At 35.6% G+C, this 26,365-nt stretch overlaps 1 protein-coding gene across 1 annotated transcript in view; it reads right to left on the reverse strand.

Moving 5' to 3' along the window:
• The window catches only part of CSMD1 (CUB and Sushi multiple domains 1), a 966,006-nt gene that overhangs the window by 623,130 nt on the left and 316,511 nt on the right, over window positions 1-26,365 (reverse strand). The window lies entirely within an intron of this gene.

Raw genomic sequence — 26,365 nt, forward strand, 5'->3', positions numbered from 1 at the left:
TCAATTGCCATGATCTTTTACAGTCGCTGCTTATGGAGTAGATGTCATTAAAGCTCTAGAGGTTTTCTTTCATTAGTCACTGTACATGCAACCTTCATTAATTTGTTGCACATATTTTGCGATGTTACTTAATTTCCAGCAGAGGTGGTTTTTTTTCTAGGCTTTGATTAGAAGTTTTATTTGCTCTGTGTGTCACTGTAGATGTGCTATGCCATCTCTCAAAGGAGTACTACATACAGTATTAGGCTTATGCCACACTTCTGGACCTGTGTGGAACACAGAAGGTGTGAATAATAGACTCTGTGAATAATAGACTCTTGAAAAACTAATCTACTGAACTTAATCAGGACCCTGATGACAATGAGATGTAGGCTAATTCAGAAAAAGAATTTCAAAGCATAGGCAGAAATGCATCTGCTGTGTTTTTGCGCCTGATGCATTTTCTTTAGAGGTTGTCAATAACAGCAGTAAAATCAATTGTGAACAGCACTTTTTGTTCAAAACTGATTATTTAACGCCACAGGATTATCATAGAAGTTTCAAATGAGCAGCCAGACACCTAGTAAAAATGGAATAGTATATGGTCTAGACAAACTAAAACAACACAATAGGAATGCCTTAAGGAATCTATGGATTTGGGGGGGACTGGCACAATAAAGTTTTACAACTTTCCTGCTATAGGTATTGTAAAAGTTTGAAACCTTCAGCTGCAACTCAGATTTGTTTGATCTTCTGATCTCAGACTCACATACTGTATGAATATAACCTCCAGCATGGTCATATCATGCAATTTGAACCAGATACACATTTGCAGGCAATGGGAGTAGCGCAGCACAGAAAACATTTTTATCTCCCTGCTGATTTAATGTATGAAATTGGTCTGGGATTAGATAGAAAAATTCTGCTAGAATGCAAATTACTACGAGGGAGAAAATGGAATTGGAATTGTATCTAATACACAATAGTCTGAATGCAAAAAGGTACCCTTATCTTCACCAACAAAAACAACTATTCCAGCTCTTACATTCAGACCACTGTGGTACATCTGCACAAGTAAACTAAACAAGGCTGGGCAAAGGCTAAACATAAGCTTGCATATACTGTCAATACTGTTAAATTGATACTCAAGTCCTGAAAGAACATTGGCTTTTTCTGGGAAGACTCTGGAAATAACTGCTCAATTTTTATGGTGTAAGGTAGAGGTTAGCCATGGGCATCCAAGTCAAGCTGTACCACGACATTCAATCTCTGGGATAGAAAATCACTCCTACCATAATCTATTCACTAGTTTAGATGCCTGAATGGCCTCAATGCACTCTACATTGGCTAAATTCTAGGAACATAATAGTGTACGGCAGATGAGGTTACAGTACTTCATTCACCAGTGTATACGCATATATATATTTATAGCTGAAAATATAAATCTAAATTCACTTTAACATTACTCATAAAATAAAACATTAATTGTTTTCCCATATTTATAGCATAAGAACATAACAAAATAAGTTCAGAAAAGCTTGAATTTTTTTAAATAATATTCCTAGAATGTCGGTTGCTGTTAATGATTGCTATCTCAGACTATTGAAAACAAAGGTTCTAAAAAGTCTTGTTTTCCTGTAGTTACAAGTCAAGTGTTCTTTCTCATTCTACCTCATTTTCTCATGATGCTTGCTAAAAGCATTTCCAAACCCCTCACAGTCCTTGACTGCTACCTTCTGAGATATCAATGGTCCTATGTTCCTCAGCTGTCCGCACATGGAAATAGGTGACATTTACAGAGCCTGGTTGAAGAATATGGGATTGTCAGCTGTTCAGACAGTAAAAAATTTCATGGGACAGCTGTCTGCTGTCTCCCAGACTGTATCTATTTTATTAGCAGGGAGCTAAATGGTGTTTTTTGTTGTTATTTGTTTTGTGTGTATCTGTGTTGGTTTCCTCCCCCCTTTTTTTTTTTTTACATGGTAGAAACAAGCTTGAAGATTGACTTTTTAAAGAACTTACTTCAGGGAGGTAAACTGGATAAGAATACACAAACAAAGAAAAATCGATGCATGACAGAGACTGTGACTCTCTGGAGTCTGAATCAATGTAAACAAACCTCATACCAACCTATTTCAGCTGACAAATAAAAAAAAAAAAAAAGCCTGTGAATTAGGAGCAACCATCACCAGCCACAAGCATTTTCTCACAGCAGCCTCCCAAACAAGTCGTTCTATAGATGAAAATTTTGTACTGAGAAAACGTTTCAATGTTATTATCAAAAAACTGTGTTAAGCATGATAAACAAACTGGCAATATTTTAAGAAAAGCAACACAAACTGACAGTGAACACCAGCGTCTCTGAAATTCTTTCCAATGTATGTTTGATCATTCCTCAGATGCTTATTATTCAATAAAAATAGCTTTAAACGGGACTTGATGTTGTTTCAGGAGTGGTACGATGTGAACAAATAGTTTTACCTAATAGCAAATAAAATCCTGGTATATACGTACACACTAAACATGTACTACATTCCAATTATAAAGTCTTTTTAATAATGTTTTAAATTTGTCAAGTCAAAAAATTGAAGTATTGTTGAATAACACACAAAAAAACTAATTCAAATAGCGAAAAAGGTAATTATGTTCCAGATGAACAAAATTCCCTATTTTTTCTTGACATTATGAAGTACATTAGTCTTTTCCCATTTGACAACTTATTTGCCAAGCCCTTTCTTTGAATCACCTATATTTAAAAATGTATGCCTTGAACACATGTATCTTAGCAAAGCTTTGTATGTTAATAAGCATTAAAGAAAACTTCCTCCTGAATAGGCACTTCTATACCTCAAATGAGTACTTAAGTTTAAAGAGGACACAACCTTGATTTTATCAATTTTTTAGCATAATTATCTTATGATAAAGTCACCTGGTATTGAGGGAACATACTTGGAAAATCAACCTGTAAGTGACTCAGATTGTACCACAGTAAATGGCTGAGTTTTAAACAAAGAATTCAAGACATAACACAAGGCCTACTGACCTGACCTTCAGTGTACGGTGATGAGTTCTGTTGCTAAATACCTTGTCTTCTACAACAAAAATAAAATAACTGACAGAATATTATTTTTTTTTAAATAGTGCACTGACATAATTACCAGTACAAGATTCAGCTTGACTTAGTTCTTGGCCTTAACTGTGCAAGTAGCCCAAACTGAGATAATTGCTCAGCAAATCAAAGTAGTGAAGTGAAGCAAGTAATTATGTCACAAATTGCTGTGCTAAATCATTTTTTTCCACCCTCAATAAGTATTGCAAAGCAACTCAGCCCAAGCCTTCATCTTCTACAAGAAATAGAAAAATGACAAATTATTTTGTCTCCAGATTATACTACACTTATTTTCTTTCCAGAACTTGAAAACTTATGAAACATGAAATTGTTCTAAGTATAGAAGCTACATCTTTAGAGCAGAACAATTTTCTCCTAGATAGGTCAGACCCTGAGTAAGTCATTGAAAGTTAATCACCATGCAGTACTTCAATTCAAATGCTAAAAGGTGTAGACAGAGTTCAACAGATTCTATAATAATTTTTTCCTTAATAAGCATTAATTTTGTTTGGATTGAACACAATGGGGACTTGATTTTAGATAGAAATATTTTGAGAAAATGATCACTGATTTCCCTATTGGTAAGTGAAAAGTTAAAATTCCAACATTATTATCTTTTTTAAAATACAGGCTGCAGGGATGGGAAATAAATGGTGAGGTGATTCATCTAATCCTAACATAGTTCTCAAAGATAACCAAGATGAAAGCTCTTCAGAAGTGTCTGCTTCTCTTTCTTAAAAGTCCATATTCCCAGATTAGATTTCTATTACTGTTAGAGACGAGACTCAGTTTTAAATAAGAAATTTACATGAAGGAGCCTACAGATGTACTTGCTAATTTCTCTTTAAAGTCAACAGAGATCTAATCCATTGCCAGTTGAGTGAAACGGCTTACTGTGAAGTTAACAGCAGGGCACTTGATGTTATATAAGTGCGTGTAATCACTTTCATAAAAACTGTTCAGCTCAAAGCAGAGTCGATACTGAATTCAGATCCAGTTACTCACAACGTTTTCCACTCAGATCCTGAAAATCCCCAAGGACTGAGATACTAAAACTGGAGAAGGGTAATCTGCTCACTCCAGTATTTGACTGTCCTCAAGTTAACTTTTTCTCTTGTAACCAGCTGGACCATCCTCTCTTTGTTTTTAACTGTTGCCTTTTTCTCCCAGTATTTCCCCTGAAAGGAGATTTCAGTTCCACCCAACCTCCCCTTATGACACTAAGGGACTATGCTGTTAGGTTCCCTTGCAGCCACCTCTGCAGGTGGAGAAAGTCCAGCCCCCCCGAGCATCTCCCAGTAGCTGAGTGGATAGATCAGTAACTGGCAAACTCATTCCAGACTACTAAGGGATAAAAAAAAAAAAAAAAAAAAAAAAAAAGGATGCAGTATTCCTACATGGGTTAGCAAGCACCAAGTAAACAGAATGGAGGAAAAAGGAATGCACCTCAATCTACTATCTGTGCTGATAGTGTTCATCACCATCAGGGCATACAGCTAGCTCACATTCAGTTGACTGCCAGCTGGACCTCAAGTCCTTCACAGCAAAGCAATGACCTAGCAGATCATCCTCCCACCTGCATTAACAAAGGAATTTACTACAGGTATAGGATTTCACGTGTCCTTGTTGACTTTTAGACATTGTCCTGGGGCACCTAAATGGCAGCCCCAAACCTGCATGTTTTCCCTTACTTTGCTTTCATCAAATTTACTGATCGTGCACTCTCTCTTCATCCAAGTCACTGACAAAAAATAAGAAATAGTACAGGTCCCAGGATAGATGATATTGATCACAGTGTAGGAGTTAAGACGCTATATACACATTAAAGCATATATATCCAGACAAGCACACTTAGGTGTCATTTTTGCACTGAACTGCAGTGTATATGGCCAGAGGTCAGCTTGAGATGAATCATGTTCTTCACCAACATTCAGACAAGCATTTTGTGTAAATAAGGTCTTATACCTTCCTTAACATGGAAAGCTTTTTATACACAGAAAGGAAAAAACAAAACAAAAAACTCCTCACTGTGACTTACAAATTATGCCAGATAAGGCACACTTATTTTTCTAGTAACACAGAGATGAGTAAACAGAGCATAATATGGCATCTCTCTGAGGACTCTGAATATGACAGAAGATGTATTGAAATTAGTAGGAAAAGGCTTCATAAACCATAACTTCCCAGCTGCAAAAGCAACCTTTAAGTCTTACGAATAAGAGAACTCATTGTTAAAAAGGGTGACATTCGGAAAGCCAAATGAAGAAAATGATTTTGATGCTTTTTAGAGGGTAGCAGAGGAATTTATTTTTTTGTGTGTGAAAAAGATTAAACCAAATCTGATCAACTTATAACAAAAGAATAAGCACACAATTCTCAGACATACATGTGCCACTGCTTAAAAACAAGCCACAGAACCATTTTTTTTATAGAACTACATGATAGTCATGAAATTTTAGACACAACTCGACATATACTCTGAAGTTTCCAAGTTTCACAGCAGTCAAAACAAGCTTGACAGTCTTTTATACTAGCTAAAGTAACTCACTGCATGAACACACTGCTCTTAAGAATTCTTTACACTTTTGCTTGCTGTCACACACTATAAGCAATATTGGGAAAGTAAAGAGCTGTTATTTTGTCTGATGCCCCATGCCACCCTCTAATGCAGATTTCACAGTGACATCACTGCATCTCTTCTCCCAGCAGACCAGGATCACGTTCCCTATGAATTAACTATACTATTTATTAAACATATATGAAAAGTGCTGCTACAGAAGAAAGAGATTTACACTATTTTAACAAAAACTCAGACATTTTTCAGATTTAAAAAGGAAGGAAGGAAGGAAGGAAGCTTGCATCCCAGTTTACAAAGGGAGAAGCAGTGTGCCATAGTAAGCAGGTTCCTAAACATTTGCACCATTTAGAGAATAAGAAAGACGAGGAGAGTTGTTTAATTAAGGCATCATGGGAAGTTGGTAGTAGAGCAAGACCACAGAGATTGCAAAGGATATTTTTTACTCTGAAAACACCTTTTATATCTCAGTTCATGATTGCTGCTGTAGCAATGCTTTAGCTGATGTATACAAGCAATTTTTTTTCCTCTGAAACTTCAAAACAAACATTTATGTTGATCTCGTTAACACTGCCATAATTAATTGGAAAAATAGTATAAAAAAAACAATGGTAGGACAATCAGTCTATGTTGGCTCTCAAATCTTGATGAAGAAAATATTTTTCTTTGTTTTCTTTTACCATTGCTTTATCATCAAGTAAATTGTAGAATTCACTACTGATTAAGAAGTCCTTTTAATTAAGCACGTTCACTAGATATGTTAGAAGAAGTACTCATGCATTATTCTAAGTGCTATTCTAAGAGAGCTTTATCATGAGAGTCAAAAGAATAATAAGACTAAGGAAGATTTTTCACTTCTTTGGAACCTCATTTCTGGACAGTATGAGGAAGCATTTTTGTTCTGCCATCTCCTTTTGTTTTCTGATTAGCAATATTAGGAGAGAAAAGATTTTGCATTAGCAGGCACAATTTCCACCCACATAACCTACATTTACTTATATGTATCCAAATGCATAGCTGCTACAGAAATAAAATAGCTGATTAAGAGTGTAAATTTCAAATAAGCACAGTACAAAGGGTAACCCTTATTCCCCATGAGAACTTTTACAGACATTAGTAGGAGCAAGATTAAGCTAATAATGTTTGTGAAAATTTAATACTAAATTGATCAACTTAGTAACAATGCAATTTGTCTCAAGTTTTTGGTACAGCTGTTGCATATAAAGCACAAACAATGAGTCAGAACAAAATTTCTGCTGAACAGTTTGATTTTTCCTGAAGTCTTTTATTTACGTCGGTTTACAGATATTTATTTCAATTTAGACTCCTTGTGCTGTCTGAAAAACTGAAGCAAGTGGACTTAAATTAACAGTGCATTTGCATTTGACGTACAAGGACCATAACACTTTGTTAAACTACATTTCAAGAAGTCAGTTCATTTATAGAACATTTATGGAACAATTTCTTATGAAAAAATGATTTTGAAGGATGAGATAAATAAGAAAAAAAATCCAGAGTAGGAATTGTCTAGGATTTAGGATAAAACACTGAGAATTCAGAATTGTACTAGTTATGTTTCTTATACAAAGTGATACCATAGAATCATGGACTCGTAGGGGTTGGAAGGGACCTCCAGAGATCATATATTCCAACCCCCCTGCCAAAGCAGCTCCCTACAGCAGGTTGTACAGGTAGGCGTACAGACAGATCTTGAATATCTCCAGAAAAGGAGAGCACTTCCTTCACAGCTAAATGTGATCTGTCCTCATCAAAGCTAACTTTTTTAGTGCAACGTGCAAATTCAAGTAGTGTTACTCTTCTACAAGCTTAAATGCAAGACATTAGATTTTATTTCCATTTTCTGAATTACAGAACTATAGAATGTAAAAATGACTGAGATTGGCAGATACCTCTGGTCCATCTGACCCAACCCCTGGTCAATCAGGGACACCTAGAGTGGGGTGCCCAGCACAGTGTCCAGGCAGCTGTGGAAGATCTCCAAGAGGAGACTCCACAGTCTCTGGGCAGCCTGTGACAGCATTCAGTTACTTCTCTTCCACAAATAAAGCAAACAGAAGTTTCCCATATTATTATAATCAAGTAAAAGAGCTTTCAATATAAGGTTAGACTTTATTATTAAAATATTTCTTGTCACTTCAGGATTATTTTTTCTCACATAGCATTTCCTTTTAGTTGCAGGAAGTCTCTAGCAAAGCTTTAACTTTAACTGTAACATGCTACACCTGAGATAACAGGAACATGTTAGACAGTTCTTTTTTTTAACAAAGAAAATATTTAGACATGGATATCACAGCTAATTGTGTAAATACAATACCTAACAAGTATGTTGCCATCAATTGTTTCTGAAGTTTAGTTCACAGCCATCTCAACAACTGAACTGTAGAAAACAACTAGAAATTAAAATTTCACTTCTCAAGTGAGAAACTAGGTCATTCAAAATTTTCACGATTCTATTCTTTTCTGAATATGAAGCTTCATGTAACTTAGTATAGTAATTAGAATTCACAGTTACAGTACAAATAAAATACTGAATCATTTAAGAAAATTCTAGTGATTCAAATAGGCACAGTCAATCATAAATTTAAAAGATTTGATGCCTGCATAAGCTTAAGCTTGCTAGTGCAATTCCATTCACACACAACACCTCTAGAATAACACCTACTTAATGGTGTCACTTTTTAGAATGAATTTAATTTTTTAAGAATTACAGTAACCAAAAATAGAACTGTAAGGCTCTTCAGAACTAAATCATGCCAGATTTGAATTATGCTTTCTATTCCCTGAAGATTTGCAATGTAATTTTTCATTTTTTTATATAATTCTTGCTTCTTTACTTTATGAACAAGAAATATATCTATTCATACATCTTTTTCTCCAGCAAAGATTTCAGAAAGCTTGAATCATTTTGCTTTCTTTTAACTAAATACTTCTTCAAGCATCATGCCTGAAGTGAGATGAAAAATTCAGCTTAAGCCCTTACTAGTATATAGAAAAAAAAATCCACATTCTTGAAGTTATTCACCTTCTTCCTATCACTATCTGGGGCACTGTTTGGTTTCTTCCCTTAAATACACAGTAGAAGGAGAGACATTCACTCGCAATTCATTACAAGTTTATAAAATAATACTGTCCAGGCAGTCTCAAGTTGAATGTATAATAGGTAAGTGAAGATTACTTCTACACCAACAAGGAATGTTGCCATAACTTTCTTTGACCTCACTCCAGTTTATCTTGAGGGGCTTACTCTCCTCCATATTGCTCTCCCTCTTTATGATACCTTCAAATCTTTTTCTTACATCTACTTTAGGTGCTTAAAAACTACTTAGTGCTCAATGTAGAGCCGAGACTTTAGAACTTCACTCAGCCCATCACTTCTTTAGATGGTAAATTATTTAATCCATTTGAATAGTATTCTGAGAGTTTACACATATTGCCCAAGAGTAGTTTCTATCTAGTTCCTGTTCAGTATCTTATGTATACAGCATATCCAATTGACCATAACCTGTTTCCTTCTGTTGTTTTTTAATGACTTACAGAGATGCAGAGAAGAGCTATGAAATCTCTGGAAAAAGAACACTATCTGAAATTTAGGAATGATCTCTGTTATTTCAAGGGCAATCCTCCACTACAGCAGAAGCATTCTCCTCCACTACAGCCTGATTTAGCTGTGCAAGCTACTGTAGAAAGAAAGGAGGATCATCATCTGCCTCATTACTTTCTGGCCTCTTTAATTGTGGAAAGGAACAGAGAAAAAGCCTATTTATATTTTAGAATGCAAACCCAACATTAACAGCTGTGCAAGCATTTCTTTTGTGTTATTCAAACTGTAAGAGCCTCTCAGACTGTACATAATATGCTCTTAATTTAACTTCAGAAAAGAAACTATACCGCTACGTCAATTATTTTTAATCTCTTCTGTCACTTTAGGTTTAGCATGCAAGTATTATCACCAAACTAATCTTAAATTACTTATTTTTTTCTATTTCTGCTACTATGAAGAGACCTTCCAGCAAACTAACAGAAATAAAATTTAATAAAACATCATAGTATATTTATGTAAAATTAATCTGATTCCAGCAGAGATATAGGGGGAAGAAACAGTGAGGACAAAGAATTTACAGTGCTAATCACAAAGTTACAATGGTGGGAAACATATTTATCCTAGATATGCATATTTTTTAGGTAAGTATATAGTGACTCTATAAAATGAATGGCCAAAATGTATAAACCAGGGTTGTTGTTATTTTATTTGTTATCACAGTTCAAGAGGTTTGCATAAATAGAAATACCTCAACTATGACTTTATGAATAATACACGAAGGCCTGAAGAACAATAGGAAAAGAGACAGAGGTTTTGATCAAAACTCCAAGTCTTTTTACAACAAGAATATTGTTCAAATAATCTGACTTAATTTATTTATTAATATAATGTTATCAGAGTTTCTTCTATAGCTGCATATTGTCCTTCTACTTTGTGTGCAAGAGAAATAACAGAAGGAAAGAATGCATTCCCAACTACTTTTGTGATTGTTTCCTAAATATAATATATTGCTCATTCTAAATGGTAAATGTTTTAGTACACAAGTAGAAGTCAGGTATAATACAGACAATATTGTATGATCAGAATGTAATGATATATTACACTACTAAACTGATTTCAGCTGAATCTATGCATGAACTAGTGATCACAAAATAACTGTGCTGAGTCACACATTTTTAATAATTTAGTCCTATGTTTATAATCTGAAAGGGCATCATTTATCCATTTAAACACTCATTTTAACTAATGGCCCATGCAATTGCTTACAGCAAGCATCTTTACCTCCCTGCTTGTCTTTTCAACAATCTTTGACAGTAGATATAACCAGGATAAGAAATATGAATTTCAGGACTAAACTTCTTTATAGAAACACTACATTTTCAGTGTGAGTCAAAATTAAATGTATTCAAAATCAAGCGTCATCAAAAAGATTTATAGAGTTCTATGAAGTCACCATAAAATATCTACATAATATCATAATCATTAGGTTTACATAAAATTTCAAGGTATGCAAAGACCTATTTTACAGATAAATACGACTTATCAGGCCCCTTTCAAGGATGATGCCTGTACCCATCAGATTTGTACTAATGATGATAAACACAAACTTTTCTTATATATGAAGGCATCAGGATGAACAGAGACGACTAAGGATTAATAAGTCAAAAATAAGAAGTGGTATAAGCATACAGGCCCCAGTTTTGACATGTGACCATTAACAAAATTAAAAGATAAAGGATGAAGGAAGTCAGTGTGTGGCCTGAGGAAAAGGAACCTGCACCAATTAGGAACAACATCCACTACCTTTTTCAGGTGTATCATCTTATAATTCAGCTGCAAGAGAAAACATCTCCTACGTATCTAAATTTGTTTGTTACAGTTGAGTACTCCAATATATTTTACATAACAATAGGTTCCTTTTCTCCTTTAGTGGCACTCATTAATTTTTTTCAAAATTCTTGCAAGATTCAAACTACAAAAGCACAAATAAATAGAGAATGAGAAGATGATGACAGAGCGAAGCATCTTAGAGGCTACTCTTGCAGATCCATAAGCCACTGATTCATACTGTTAATCTAAAGAAATACTCACCAAACGTCAGGTTCAGTGGTTTGCCCTGTCCAGTGAAGACAATACTTTCACAATACTTTTTAAAGCATGATAGAACCTTACCAGTTATATGTCTTAGAAAGTATTTCCTCCTTGAGAAAGCATTCAAAAGGTGTAACCTGAGCCTTTTATATATATACATACAGTATTAATATTTTCTTCTTAAGGAATATTTTATAGACTTCAACTACAAACTAAACAATAAAAATTACTGTTCATAATACTTCAAATAGTCAAGCAACACAACAGTGAGAAGGGGGGGGGACTTCAAGCAGAATACAATCAGTACTTTGAATATGCATGCACACACTGTGTTTAAAAAGAAGTATGCAAGTGTTATGGCAATAGTCAGCAGATGGTGCTGTTATACATAGTGACAATCTTTTTTTCCCCCGGAACACAGGGATAAATTTGCTCTTTTTTCAGTGCTTTTTCTTTTCTTTTTTCATCCCTCATTATTTCTTCTCTCTACCTTGACCAGACTTCGTTGTTAACAACTGACTTGTTGCAGGTTAACCTTGGAAGGAAGCTTTCCTGCTTCAGTAACTTAATACAAAACAAGACTTCTGTTTCTAGCCACATACATAAACTGGCAATATTCAATGTTGGAAAATTTATGTTAGAGAATGTTGAGATGAGAGGATATTTGTGTTACACCTGTGTGAATACTGCCCCTTGCTCTTGCTCACCAGTGGGTTAAGGCTGACCACACAGACAAAGCTGATGCATGAAGACTGCAGCTAAAATGAGAACTCTTTTTCTCTCCAGTTCTTCATACTTCTCATTCACACTCATTTTGTTCTTTTTAGTGTATCCAAGGAGCAGGCAATACTTTGCAGACATTTTTCCCTTTTTAACATAAAATTCTGTAGTATAAACAGTTAGGACTTCACTGGAACTGGTATACTATAGCATTTGTCATTTGTCACCTGAAAATTAAACTGAACTACGCTCAGGTTAGATGTAAGGATGGTAGAAAAAGAACTTCAGTAGTACAGCAACTTGCATATCAACAAAACCAAGCATAAATGATTTTAAACAAAGATAAACATAGGGAGAACGAGTTCCAACCTTGTTTTATGCAGCTTACCTATCCAGTCAGGCCCACACTGACTTGCATTATTGCACGGGTCAAAGTAACAAAAGTAAATTTCAGTCTCCTAGAAACTGTCTAAATTTATGACAAAAAACTCCCTAGTCTTTGCTTATGAAATTTATTCTTGCTATATTTCATATTTAAATATTCCATATTTAAACATTTCATATTTTAATATTAGAGATTGCCACTCTAAACAGTGTAGGATTTCAAAGACTGAAAACTTTCAAATAACTTAAACAGGAAAAATATTTTAAAGTAAATTTCCGGATGTCATATTCTAGTGCGTCTCTTCTTCCCTTATTGATTTCTTCACTTGGATTAGTTTATGCAGCAACCACCGATGATCTTGATGTGACTCTGATGTCAATATATTGATGTGGCATACGTTACGATAATGTAGCTTTGTAAATATATATTTTAACATCCCACTGTATTAACATGCTATAGTTATTTTCCCCTTACTATCTGCTCTGATAAAATTATGTTCACTTACTCTTCTTAACAGTAGGTGCTCTAAAATAATAACTATAAGTATTTATGTACAGTGATGTACTCTATCCACTTCTGGTACCTCAGGTCAGCATGGGGAGAAGCCCTAGGTCTATCAAAAGGGATTTTAAGGCACTGGGGAAGTTAGCTGAAGGAGTGGAAGCTCAGGAGTTGCTATCCCCTATCCCTTCAGTAGTAGGGAAAGACACTGAGAGGAACAGAAGAACCCACCCAATCAATATATGCCTAAAAGACTGGTGCCCCTGCAGGAATTACAGCTTACGTGTTTCTTTTATAGATCAATTATATATTAATATATATTAATATAATATATAGGGACAGTTTACTCAGTGTCAGGCGTGCTGGTGATAGATGAGAATCCACCTGCCTCAAGAATAGAAAAAGATCCTAACCCAGGAGATGGCAGGGCTCATTGAGAGGGCTTTAAACTGGGCTTGAAGGTGGAAAAAAATAATACCAGGCTCACTAGAGATGAGCCTATGGGCAGCACACCAGGGTTGGGGATGGCAGCAATAGCCCAGCTGAAGTATATCTACACCAATGTACACAACATGAACAACAAACAGGAAAAGCTAGTATCCACTGTACAGCAGGAAAACTATGACATAGTCACCATCATAATAACAAGGTGGGATCACTCACACAAATGGAGTGCTATGGGCTCCTTAGAAGGAATGTGCAAGGAAGGAGAGGCAGTGGTGTGGCTTCCTATATTAGCAAGTGTTTCGACATGATAAAGCTCAATGTTGGGAATGATAAGGTCAAGTCCTTACAAGTAAGGATTAGGGAGAAGGCCAATAAGTCCAGGATCCTGCTAGGAGTCTGTTACAGACCTCCCACCCAGAATGAAGTGACAGATGAAGCATTTTACAGGCAGGTGGCAGAAATCATAAAGTTGCTAACCCTTGCTCTTGTGGGTGGGAGACTTCAAATTACCAAAGATTTGCTGGAAATGCAATCCAGCCCAGAGGAAGCAGTCTAGGAGGTTTCTGGAGTGTGTGGGAGAAAACTTCCTGATGCAGCTGGTAAGAGAGCCTACCAGGGGAAGCATGCCATTAGACCAGCTGTTTACAAACAGAAAAGGAATGGTGGGAGATGTAGTGAGAAGCTGTCCTAGACATAATAGAGAACTCCCTGTTTTGTGGTCACTTTCTGGTAAAGTTAGGAGAGGTCAGGAAAACTGCTGCCTTTGGCTTGAAGAGAGCAGACTGAATTGTTTAGGATGTTGGTTGGGAGAATCCTCTGGATGTCAGACCTTAGACCTCTTTTCCCTTCAGAAGGCTGAACATACCTCAAGAAGGAAACCCTGAAGGTGTAGGAACAGGCTAGGTCATGTAATCATTGCAGAATTTTAAAAAGCACAGAATACAGGTTCTTGTTCATCACTGGCATAATTAGCTGTGGAGACTATGCTGAAAAATAGCAATTTGTAGTTGATAATTTGTTCTATCAAACAGTGTTATTACACTCTATTATAGATTCCATAAAAATACATAGGAGGCATTACTTTAGGTACAACCAACGCACCTCATGTATTTACTCCCTCCACTTCAATGAATTTGTAGGTTTTAAGTTTTGTGATACCACCACCACTTTTCATTTCTGAGCAAACATTTTACAAGATATAAAGTTCAAAGGTCTGAGCTTGCTGGAAACAGAATCCATTTCATTGCTTCCAATAACAAAACCAATAAATTTCTTCATTATTTAGAGCTGTTAAGTCTTTCTGGAATAAGATGTACGTATAAAGATGTACGTATAAAGATGTAACTGATTTCTAAATTGGTAGTGAAATTCCATGAAGAAGAACTTGAATTAGAAAGCTTACAAGTAGTGTATTTTCTCTTCCCACTTATACTTCTCTCACAAACAATAATATAGAGAATCCAAAATGAATGCCTTTATAGCTCTTATCTTTATAAGAAACAATTTAGCCTTTATGCTAGTAATAAACTAAATCTTAAAAATAATCAAGAAATGAGAGGCAGCTAAATTTGCTGGACAACTTTGAAGTTCTGGAGCATGATCTAAACACTGCAAAAAGTCATTCTTTCAGAAGTGGTTATGACACCTAATTTTGCAACACTCACAATAGCAGAGAAATATTGTGGTTTTTGTTTCTCAGTTTTATTTTAAGAGGTACATTACAAGCATAAAAAGCCTACTACTGATGAGCATCCAACGAATGTAGCAAAGTAATATATTTAAAACTTGCAGTTAGGATTCAGGTAGAGGGTCTGACTTGTACAACTGCATTTAGATTGAACTCAGTTAATACCTAAGGCTTCATACTCAGTTTTCAGGACATTTTCGGTTGGTTTTTTTTTTTTTCCTCTTTCAAATTTAAAGAAATATTTCAAAACAACGGTCCATTTCACATGCAAATTTCATCCTGCAAGTTTGGAAAGGATGGCATATGGGTAGGATTTGGCCAACTGTGAAAATTTTAAGGGCTAAAAAAAATTAAAAACATAATGCTGGAAAAACTGCTTCTTTGCCAAGGTGAATGAAGCCTGATCACATGTGCAGTACTGAAATATGTTCCACTTTAGTTTTGTGCATTAATGTTGCCATTTGCTAAACTCCTACAGCAGAGCTGAAGTGACAGCATGGAGTTTCAGTATCCTACACACAACAGCTGTCCAATCACCCACTGCCTTATTTTTTTCCCCCCCAGATTGCAGCTTCTCAGTGCTTCCTTGCAATTGATATTTTAAAATAAAATCTGCAGGATAAAATTTTAAAAATTAAGTTATTATTAAAAAAAAAGAACACCTCTACATATCTGGTCTGTTTCAGAATGAATAAATGATGAGCACAAACTCCCTCATTCCCAGTCAGTTTAAAAGCTTACTTCACTTAACAGAACACAGGACCCAATTCAATTGCCTGCCTGCTAATGCCGACAGTCATCTAACAAAGTCAAGGAAGACACTTGACCAAATATCTATCTGATGACCATGGAGAGGTGCACATACAGGACACATTGAAGTTGACTGCACCTTTAATTAATAAGGCAAGTTTCTCACATTTCACAGCAGAAAAGCTCCATTTTCTCATAAGCTACTTATTCCAAAAACAGTTTTTCATCTCAAAACAGAAGTGGGAGGGAGAGACTGCAACACTTTTTTAGAATATCTCATGACTTCATGCCAGCCTCCAAAATAAAAGATTTTAAAGATTCAAAGAACACAAATATGTAGAATAATTAAAGATGATCTAAGAAGACAACACTCTTAATTAAACTGCATTTGAAATAAGCAATTTCCGTATAGATGAGTCATGTTGTTCTACTAAAATTCCTTTCAGTTTAAATGTTGACTTTCTGTCAAGCAAGACACACAATACAAACCTTAGATTAAAACGCTCAACTTGAAGGCAACTAAGTTAGCCTCTCAGATTTCATTGTAAAGTTATCACAGGCAGACAGACACCTCTGCTTCAACGTGATTCACCTCATGTTAACACAGGCACCTCATGTTAATTGCCTTCTGAAGGTAGTTACTGATTACAGCTAATGACTAGCTCTGTAACTGACTACCAGGAAGGCAGGGATTTAGGCAAAGTCCACTCAGCTGCCTGGCAAAACACTGAACTTAATCTTAGCATTCAAATTATAATGGAAGCTTTGAATTAAATTACAAAAACTTTGTAAACTGAACCTCTATTAGGGGAAGAAGCTGATTTATGCGTGCAATGTTTTATAACAATAAATCTGTGTGAACTGGTTTGTAATCAAGACAGAGGGTTACTGTAGTCAGTCTTGCCCTCTCTAAACTTCTCCCAACTTGCCTGCAGCATTATTTAATTTGGTTTAGCTGTGACAGTAATTTCTTTAATTGACTGGATGTCTAAGGCTAATTTGTTTTTACTTTCCCTCCCACCCTGTCTCCCCCATCACAGTACAACCATAGTTTTGTATGGATAGCTGCATCAAACAATTATTCTGTGCAAAATGAACACAATTATAGTTCAAGGGAAATTAAAGGCCTGGTTTGGCAGCAAAGGTTTTGAGAAGTGGAGATGCAGAAGGCAGTGTTGGGAAGTATATGCAGAGATGAAGAAAAGGCTTGGCACTGGAAACTCCACAGGTACAAACAACTATTAAGTGGTAAACGAAAAACAGACCCCGACAAAATTGGTTTTAGGAGTATCACAGAGAACAAAGAAGCAGTATCCAACATACAAAGGAGGCGCTATATAAGGAAATGCAGCATGGAAATGTAGAGCATTTAAGTATATAATTTTGCAAGCATAAAAAAATGACTTCAACTGTATCCTAAAGTGAGGAAGAAGAAACTATCATCTACTGGAACCAGAGGAGCAGAGAGTGTGAACATAGCATTAAAAAAATGAGGCAGAACCTACGTAATGTGTGTGCACAGCATTTTTTAACTGCACTGTCATTCTTGTTTATATTTTCCTTTTCTTTAAAGCTTGATCTGGACTAATAATGATTAGATATTTAAGATGAATTATGGCAAATAGTATCGCTTGGTTTTACACACACCACTGTACACACAAGATTCAGTATATCCAAACCTGCTGTTTTAACATTCTTATGATTTTGCCTTTATAATCTACTGACACCACGCAGATGCATCTTGTCTTGTTAAACAAGCATAAGAAAACCAGAGACCTAAAAGTCAAGAAGACTGTGTAGCCTTCTATGCCTCTTATGTCAGTTTTCAGGTCAATCCAATAAGCCAGCTTCGAAGAACCTTAAGGCAAGATCTCTTAGAAGTCTATCATGCATGAATAATGAAATATAGTTGTCAGGAAGTCTTTCAATATATACAGCATGAAAGATTTCAGAGTGTTTTAAGTTGGTGTGAAAGGATGACAATAGAAAATACACAGTAACAACTACTCAGGGCAATTTAGCAAACCTGTTTATAGCAATTAAGTATACTGAACAAAATTAATGATATTATTTGGGTGAATAACTAATTTATATTTAGACAGACAATATACATGGTGGTCCAGTAATATTGCATTATAGCTCTGGCTTCCAACATACACAAGGTGAAGATTATGTGATGGTTTTAACAATTCTTAAATACCAGACAAAATGTAGTGATTATTCTAAGTATACTAAAGCTAATCTAGTCCTTTCCTTCACAATTAAGAGGTACGTGGCATACCAGCTTCATTATTCATTACATTATAAAGATCAGTGCTTTAGTCAAAATTCAGACATGCTTGTTTTAAGTGTATTTTGTTGCAAAGTTCTAGACATATGCCTTATTATTCCAATTACAAAAGGAAAACATGAAAGGTTATGCAAATGCAGCCTGCAATATATGAGAAGGATATAAATAAAGTAATTTAAAGTACAATTATTAATGGTTTAAAGCTATACAACAGAAGATGAAAGGCAAGGTGTATAGCTGTATTATTATGACTATCTATCTACAGTAATAGATTATGCCACATTTAATTAATCAGGATAATGGTTGCTTGCTTCAGTATGGTAACAAAGCCAATATTTTATTTTCTGGCCTCCTAACCCATAGGTTTTATTCCAAAATAATGATTCCACCCTTAACTGTCTAAACACTATCAGTTTAAAAGGAATAAAAATGTTCAGACATTGGTTCCAGATGAAACAGATGTTTTTTTTTCTAAACAACAAAAGACACAAAAGACATAAGCCATATTTGCCACGTGGATCAAGTAGGGCTGTATATAAGTAAATAAGTACAAAGTGGCCAACAAAAGTAACTGTTATAGCATGCAGAGACTTTAAGTCAGAAATTGCACCTACAATTAAAAGCTTTTAAAGGTTTCTTTAATGAAGAAAAAATAACTGCAAAAAGAGGCTGTACTACTTACTAGAAATCAGTTAACTATGTCTGAAAATACAGTTTTTGAGAGAGAAAATCCCAACTTTCCCTACTTTCTACCAAAGAAACAAACAACAATCTCTACAAATAAACCAGAAATCAAGTGAGCAAGAGCATTAAACTTCAGATTCATCAGGAAAAACTAGGTGTCAGTCGTATTTCACTGGGGACCTTTCATATTAATGTAGATCATTGTGAAAATGAGTACAGTCTATGGAATGTCTAATAATTAGAAAATAAAGTATGACTTTTAACTCAGAGACTGGGGGATAAATACATCAATGAATGACTCCTATTAACTTGTCAGTTCTCACCAGACTCTAGGAATACTATCATGGAGACTAAAATATGTAAAGAGAAAAAGGCATCATGCCCAGGACTAAAATTTTAGGAAAAATTAAATTAGAACAGAATATAGGCTCTTTATGTAACAGTCACCCTTTCTTGATATTCACATCTTGGTATTTGGTAGAAGTCACTGTTTACAATAAATCTGAGCTGAAGATCGGACTGAGATACAGGCTGCTTAACTGAAATCATCTCCAGTGAAATTATAAGGCTATGAACATGAAAAATTACTCCCCCAAATCCTAGTTGGCTTTAAAATGGATCAAGAACACCAATTATGTTGAGTCATGATGCATGACTTGTTTTAGAAAAGTACTTTGAGAAAATATGCATTCCATACATTACTTATATGGCTGAATTTAAAAAACTAAAATCCAACACTATTGCAGAATTATGAGAGTTTTGACTATATTTCTCAGTGAACAGTTGCTCTATTAAGCCCACTGTTCTTTTTGGAATCATTTTCCTATTGGGTTTGTGATTCCAAATTGGAAAAAAAGTTTCATGGAGAGATGCTTACAACCCCACTAAATAATTACCATCAACACCAAGTTTGTTACTGCCCTTTGTCAAAGAACCAACTAACATTAATTTCCATAAGGATCAATAAGTCACTAGAAGGCACAAAATAATCCCTTCTTCCAGAATCAGAGGCAGTCAAAAACACAGTTCCAAAAACATCTTAAATCATATAATCCCCTTTCAACAGCTAATAGCAACACAAAGGCTGTCTTCACATTAGAGATTGAGCTACTCAAGCTGGAAAGCAGAACACAGCTGACATAGCTTAACAGTGGAATAACATAGCAGGCAAGCCTCTTAACGGAATTCTTTTCTTTGTATAAAAAAAAACATTGGTTGATAGCAAGTTCTACAGAATTTCACTTAATTTTCTGCCAATTTAAGTAGGACTTATTCAACAATATAAAGTTTCATTACACACTTATTTCTAGAAAAGAATTTCCTCGAACTTTAAGTTCTGAAGTCTCTGCCCTTAGCAGTCCAGGGAATAACATTCCAGATTTTTGACTTCTGGTTCTTCAACTACTGCCGCAAGAAAATTGTCTTTTTTTTTTTTTTTTTAAACAAGGAAAAGGAATTCCCACTTCTTCCACTAACAGTGGAACTTATACTCTGAAACTTCATAAACAAGGAAAGTATGGAATACAGTTGTTTCAAATACAATTATTTCTTCTCCATAAAACATATTGATTCAGGTGAGATGGGAAAGAACAGACAAGCACCCGCCTCTACATACCAGTTTCAGTCACTCAAATGCATTATTTCAAGTATTTTTAGACTAATGCACAGGTATTTTGAAGAGTATGAGTAGATCTGAAATACAAGCAGACTTTTTCTTACCTGTCTCTTCTCAAAATCCTGTATTTACTTTTTGTTCTCTGAATACAGATATACATTCGCAATGCAGCTGTTACAGTAGAAGTGAACTCTTTTGATAAGTAAAGCAATCTAGATTAGCTATGAGGAGTTCCAGAGAACAAAGACTTTTCTGCCCAGAGATTCTGCTAAGACACATAATGCCATATTTTGATCCAAGAAGCAACCATTTTATTTTTATCTGTCCTAGGATTCCTTCCGGTATGACATCATTAACAGCAAATCAGAGCGTATTCTTCCCCCCCCCAAAAAAAAATAAATAAAAAACAACAACTTATTCTTAAGTTTGCAAATGGGAAAAACTTCTGTTTCTTTTTCCCCTTGTAGTTAACTTGTAGTTAAATACATTCAGAGAAAACAACAGCTTACGCTCCAAAGAGATGGAACTATAAATTCCACCTTAAACAGAAACCAATTCGAACAGTACTTCATTATTTAAAACTTTCAGTTTACTTGTTCATAACAAAAACACAAGCAGTTCCAATGCTTTTACACAGATTTCAGTTTGAGAAGAAAACCACAACAAGAGTAAGCAAGACACACAACTAAAAATAGACAAGCAAATACATTAGCCTACTAATAGATGTTGTGGACAAACAATGGTTAAACTACAGTACAAGCTGTATATCTGCAAAGAACACATTCACAAGAAAACAAAAACTTCTAAAATAGTATTCTTGTTTTCACTACTCAACAAATGCTACTTAAACAAAAAATTAGTTTGTGCCTTTACCCTTTAAAAAGATTAAACTAAGACCTAAATTTAAACTGTGCATTTCTCTGAATATCACAGCAGGGAATACTTACAGATAACACACTATCTATGAGAAAGAGAGTTTAGTAGTCTCAGATTTTCAACTGTTATTACTTAATCTTTGAGCTAAAGGAGATGGTTACACATCTAAATTGTATAAAAGTTTGTTGTCTCAAATTAACTTTCCACTCTGTGTACTAGATATTTGAGTGGTGTTATTGAGGCATTATAACAGAGCACATTCTGAACACGATCATCTCCAGGGAATAGTGACTGCTTTTACCAACACAAGATAGTTTGCTTCAAAAACTCTATAGCCATTAGCACAGTTAGACTCATAGACAGTTAAGAAGGAAAAACCTGTTATATATCAACCCTGCAAAGGATTTACACCCTCATAAAAGGACTCTAAAGAAATTTGGGTAGGTGGGGAAAAGCAAACAAGCCAACCAAGACTCCTGCTGGAGAGGCTGAGTGAAGAAAGAACGTTAGCTTAAGCCCTGAGGCCTGTTATCTTGACTGCATCCTTGTTGACTGGGAAACCACAGTCTCAAGAAAACTCTTAACTCACAGTGTCATTACAAGAGGTAATTGTCTCCAGCTTGGTTGAGGAAACCTTGCAATGAATTTTAAAAAGTAGTCTATTCACTCAAAATAATTAATAAAAATGCCACACCAAGTGACAGACATATAGAGAGAAGAAGAAACGAGGAAAAAAGTCCTCAAAGATTTCACACTGTGGAAGTGCATCACCACATTCTACTGTTGATGCTGAAAAGAATTTCAGAAGAAGCTTCAGGGAAGATACATAAGGCAGGAAGAGGTGACTGCCAGTATAAGTGTTAATGCTGTGCGTGAGCAGAAAGCTTGAGAATTCAAAGACCAAAAGAAAAAGGGCAATATACCCTAAGGGCAGGTAGTGTGGAGGGAAAAGAGTTCCCTCTTGGGCAAAGAAAACCTGCTACTGTAGAACAGAGGTCAAAGGAAAGGTACTAGCACACATTAAACAAACCAGATGTACCAGACTCGAACACTGACTGCAAATTCTACATTAGAAAATGTATTTAAAAAAAAAAAAACAGCAGCAACAACAGCAAAAGTCAAGATAGCCTCAAATGATCTAACAGTCACTAAGGGCAATCTAGTGTACAGAGGCAGAAGGCAGTGTAGCCTGGAAGGTCACTGGTATTCTAGGCTGCATCAAGTAGGATGTCCAGCAGGGAGACTGAGGCAAGTGTTCCCCTCTGCTCTACTCTCATGAGGTCCCATATGGAGTACTGTGTCCAGGTCTACGGGCCCCAGCACATAGAGCTATTGGAACAGGACTAACAACATACCAGGAATTAAGTTTTTCTACTTGATTTTGTAGAAAAAAAAGAATTGTGTTCTTAACAGCTGCGTTCCCTGAACAAACAAGGCAGAAAACACTTCAGTATAAGGAAGATCATACAACTATTTTACCATGCATTATTTAAAGCATGCATGTGCAACACATTTCAGATATTGCCCTCATTTAACAGAAGATTTTTTTGGTGTTGTATTTCCAACCATATGCAAATGTTCTTTATGAGAGGAATACTTTTGAATAAGTTACAATGCCAGAGTGCTGAAATTTACTGTAGTCAAGGCATCTTAAAAAAAATTTCCATTCAAGAAACAGGAAATAAATTTATTTTTACAGGGGATTAAACTAAATTGCACTAGTTGCAAGTATATTATTGTTTTCCCCATTCCCCACTAAGGGGTAAACATAATGTTCTTACAGTGGAAGGCATTGTCAATAAAAAACACATTACAGAAACAGAATTCAATTCCCAAATCCCAAACCTTTAGTATTAGATTTAATTACTACCCATAGGTGACAATAACAGTCAATAAATTGTTTAGCCAATTAAATAAGTTGAACTGAACTTACTACTTCTGAAATTTATTGATATTTTTATGGTGATGTTTCAAGTTCCCATGGATGAAAATTGCCAGAAGAATAATTCAAGCATCCATCGGCAGCAAAAGTTTGGAGTGCTGATGCGACTCACTGAGGAAGACTGCAGTATTATCAATGTTACAGCTAAAAATAGTAGCCTCTCATAAGCAGATCTATTAATTTGATGAAGTAATTATACAGTAAAGAAGCCTACATTCCAGTCTAAGATCCAGGCAACTGCCTAGCTACATCAGTGTCTTGTTAACACTAGTAGATGGCTCTTGCTGGAGTACTGCTGCAAAATCAGGTTTCATTAAGTATAAATATTCATGTGGCATATGGATGACAGCAGGCAGAGTCAGATAGGTTCAAATAACATTGAAGTGCTCAGAATACTAGTATGTGATTTCACTAGCTTCATTGCTTTTACATATTGCGAAAACACAAAGGACTCGTAGCATTTCAAGTATTTCATTTCTGCACAGGAACAAGAGGATATTCACTAGAACACATAAAATTGAATCTCAGTTCAGGTAACAGCATGCAGTGCTCTCTCTCTGCAGCAGGTGCTGGTGTGGAATTTCCCCAGAGGCTGTCGAGGGGTGGTTGATGTACTCTTTCCTGGTACAGTGCCCCAAGCTCAGCCACCAGGGTGCAAGTTCAAAAGAGCATCCTCCAGATAGTAAGGGAGAAGCCTCCCAACAGCATCCCCTCTGCTCTGAAAAGCATAAGCTCAGCATAGCAGAGAATACAGCCCAGTGTCTGACTGTTAGGAAGGACTGTTGACAAGCCACCCAATGTGACTACATTTAAGAACTGACTCTCATCAGCACAGCCAACTTTGAAGATACTTGTCAGATATATTTTTAAATTGTATGAAGGTAGCAATCCAAGTAAGATGAAGTTTTTCTATGCCTATGAAAGAGTGATCTATCAAGAGTTAAAAGCATCACTTTTGCAGACTCACAGAACATAGGAAGTTTATGCAAATTAATTCCAGTTTGAATTTTTCAGACCTGCTTCATCCCCTACTGTAAGACAAGTGGTACAACTCCAGGAGGTCTCCTTTGCCTGCTTTTACATTGTCACAAAGGCCTCTCCCTATTCCAATAATTACTTTTGAATCTTGTAGACTTTCCTACCTTCCATACAAAAATTTGTTACAAAATTATTCCCTTAGGTACCATTATATATTTTTTCTTTTTTTTTTAAACATGTTGTTCCTAGCAGCTGATGTGCTGTTAAAGCCTCCCTCCAATTAAGATATTTAAAACTGCATTTGTCAAATTGTTACAACCACAGTGTCCCAAAGCCTTAAATAGAAGCAATCAGTAGCACTTCAATCCTCCCAATGCTTCCAATTGAGCAGTAATTCATTTACTCCAGAGAAGAATAAAGAGCAGGCTACAACCAGGGACAACTAAATACTTCTACTGAAAGCAAACTAGCTTAGGGATAGGTAGCCAGCAGAGTGGCTATTATGAACTGCAGTGACTGTTAACATCTGGATTGTATTCAGCTGTCTCAGAGAGGCTGATCACCTACCTACATTTAAAATTACATATGACAGAGTAGCAAATAAAATAAAAATAGGCAGAGTTATAAGAATTCTGAAATGATATGTTTTCAGGGAGACCATTGTCCCTAACAGCAGTTATGACTTTGATACAGAAATCACACCCAGTCTTCAGAAAATGAACACCTAACATCCTGCTATTGCAAATCCTTCCCAAGACACCAGCCCCTGCTGCTTGTCCATAAACTACAACACATTCTTTTGAATGACGTCCTCCATATTTTGGGAGTTGGTTGTCATATTTTGAAGCCAATTAATAGCTCATGGACAGCACCAGATTTTCAGCATTAAATCTCAAAGGGGGCAATGTTGTTTAACCAGAGAGCGGTGCTATGTGTCCCTGCTAATTACAGATCTTCCTGCTGCAGTTTTCACAAGAAAGTAGGCCAGCAGGAAGTGTCATTATATTACAGCCTGTGGCTCTGTGCATGTGTTCTGAAGATGACAGTCAAGAGACATCCTTTAGCATTCCTCACTGTCTTTTTCCATATGAAAAAAAAACAATTGCTTAGCTTGCATAAAAGGACGAAGTACACTACCAAACACAACTGCTAGAAGGGAAAGACACACGTATGTAGAAAGCAACTTCAGAATGAGGTAACAGTTGCTGGCGTTTATTAGGCAAATTGAGACACTGGACATCATAAAACTTGAAAAATATTAAACTTTCCCAGCCTTTTCTCACAGCTGTCATCCAAGTTTAAAACAACAACAACAAAAAAGATGAAGACACTTGCTATTCAGCTGGCAAAGCTATAGAGGACAAAGCAAAAGGGGAAATAGCTACCAGGGAAAAAACAAACTGATGAGCAACCCATCCCCATCTGGAAAAAAAATACAGAAAATTAAGCACAAACAACCAAGCTAACATTAACACAACAGTTTAAATGCTGAGTTTGAGTTACACTCAAACTGTCCATGAGGGTAAGCATAAGCAACTGACTTAATACCAATGTAACTTCTAATTTTCCTAAACAGTTTGCAGACCTCAAAACCCTCTGTACAAGTCACCACACTAGAAAAATTGATCCAGAATAGTTTGAGCTTAACTCTTGGTAGACACTAGAATACATTAAATGCTTTGAGTTATTTTTATCTCTCAGAACTGTGCAATCATCACTGTAATATCTTCCATAGAACTGGCTTTGAATTGCTTTGTTTATTAAGAATAAAGGTTAAAAAAATTATATAGAATATACATACATATACAATTTTTCCCCACTAGAAGATTACCAATTGATTTTCTGGACCAGTTAACATCCATCTTTTATTTTTTATCATTAAACCCTTCTAGTCAAGCACTGCCTAAATAAATTGTCAAAAGAAATTCAGGAAATAACAAGAAACCATTTAAATATAAGCATTTCCTAATCCTTTAGAAACCTGACAAATTTGATCAAAAAATCCCATCTGAAATTAAAGTATTAGTTTGAATTAAATGTCAAAATCAAGACTTCGTCCATTATGTAGTAACATAAATATGCCAGAAAAAGAGGTTATGGCTGTCAATGATTATTCGAACCCTAAGCAGTGAAAATGGAAACGCTTCAGCATCAAAAATGTATTCCAAGTAAAA

Source organism: Cyrtonyx montezumae, unplaced genomic scaffold (assembly GCF_038088225.1).
Source record: "Cyrtonyx montezumae isolate F1298 unplaced genomic scaffold, pur_monq_1.0 scaffold_13, whole genome shotgun sequence".
NCBI lineage: Eukaryota > Metazoa > Chordata > Aves > Galliformes > Odontophoridae > Cyrtonyx > Cyrtonyx montezumae.